Consider the following 1,823-nt stretch of genomic DNA (forward strand, 5'->3'; position numbering starts at 1 on the left):
CATCACCAGACCAGTAGATCAGGGAATGCTGGATTTGACCCACAAAGTGCATGATAAGGCAGTTCATGAAGTCTTGTGGAAAAAGATGGGGATATCTGGGTGATTCCAATTGGGAACAGCAGCTGACACACTCCATAACAAATGTCTATTGGGCATTTCAAATTGGACTTCCTTTAGGAATCTCAAACTCGACATGTCCAAAACAGAACTCATTACCTTTCCCTTAAAATAAACCTTTCTTCTGAATTTCCCTATTTCAGTCATGGACACCACCATACTTTCAGTCATACAAGCTCATAACCTTAGAGTCCATTCTCCCTTACACAATGCAATCAGTTACCAAATCCCAAACATCTCTTACCTCTATGCCCTTTTCTCTATTCACCTGACCACCCCAGTTTACCTTTAACACCTTTTGCCTGAACTATTCCAACTGTCTCCTAAACTACTCATCTTCCTCAAATACATCCCTTCTCGAATCTAGCCTCCACATAGATGCCAAAATGATTTTCTGGAAAAAAAAAACCCAAAAACTGTGTGAACATGTCAGTCCCCTAGTTAATAAATTCTGGTGGCTCCCATTACCTCTCAAATCAAATGTAAAAGTCCTCTGGCTAGTATTTAAAGTTCTTCATTACTTGGTTCCGATTTACCTTTCTAGTGTTTTTATGTATTAACCCCTCCCCCTCCCCCCAGGGCACATTCTTCAATTTAGCCAAATTGGTCTTCTCATACTGCATATCCCTTTCTCCATGCCTTTGTTCTCACTCTTCCTCTGGTCCAGAATACACTCCTGGAGGATCCTCACTTCTACCTTTTAGAATCCCTCTTTGTCTTCAAATCTTAGGTCAAATACTATCTTCCACGTAAGGCTTTTCCCGATTCTCCTATCTGCCTTTTCCCTAAAAATTGCCTTATTTTGTGTGTGTGTGTGTGTGTGTGTGTGTGTGTGTGTGTGTGTGTGTGTGTGTGTGTGTAGCATTCTACGTGGTACAGAGTAGTAATTTAACGAGTACTTGTTGATTGATTGACTCGGCTCAATTAAAAAAAAATTATCAAAATGGTAGAAGTATAGCTGGATAGCAGTTTTTTTGTGAAAATCATCTAGGGGTTAAGTCAACAGACTGACTTGGTAGCCCAAAAAGCTAAAGGGATCTTGGACTCCATTAATAAAGGCATGGCTCGGCGGCCCAACGGGGACGAGATGGCGACCCAGGGCGATGTAGAACTGGAGTTGGAGACCGAATCGAATGGCCCTGAGCCACCGCGGAAACATGACAATGACGCAGCCGACCTGGAACGAGTGACCGGCTACGCAGAAGAGAAGGAGATCCAGAGCTCCAACCTGGAGACAGGTTGTTCCAGGAGCAGAAGGCCAAACAGGAGCAGGAGAAGGAACCGGCAAAAGTTACAATCAAGAAGGAAGATCTGGAACTAACACAATGACAGAGATGAAAATCTCACTGGCAGCAGCAAAACGAAGTTTGCGTGAACACAATAATAGAAGCTCTTAATACCCTTACGAGCTAACCTTTGAATTGCTACACCTCGATGGATTTATTTATTGGAATAAAGATTTCTTTGTATCACACCCCCCCCCCCAATAAATAAAGGCATGGCTCCTATAAGCACAGAAGTAAAACTGTATACACTCTGACCTTGTCAGCTCACATCTGGAGTATTTTGTTCAGTTCTGAGTATCACAATTTCAGAAAGGCATTAGTAAACTCTAGGATTTTCGGAGAACGGCAACCAGAATGGTGAAAGGTCTCCAGCACAGGTTCTATGAGGTTCTGTTGCTGGAAATGTGAATGTTATTTGGG

At 42.6% G+C, this 1,823-nt stretch overlaps 1 pseudogene; it reads left to right on the top strand.

Annotated features, from left to right (window-relative positions):
* The first annotated feature begins 1,204 nt into the window (after positions 1–1,204).
* Positions 1,205–1,530, top strand: LOC122726573 (annotated as a pseudogene).
* The last annotated feature ends 293 nt before the right edge of the window (positions 1,531–1,823 follow it).

The sequence above is a fragment of the Dromiciops gliroides genome, chromosome 1 (assembly GCF_019393635.1).
Source record: "Dromiciops gliroides isolate mDroGli1 chromosome 1, mDroGli1.pri, whole genome shotgun sequence".
NCBI classification, from domain to species: domain Eukaryota; kingdom Metazoa; phylum Chordata; class Mammalia; order Microbiotheria; family Microbiotheriidae; genus Dromiciops; species Dromiciops gliroides.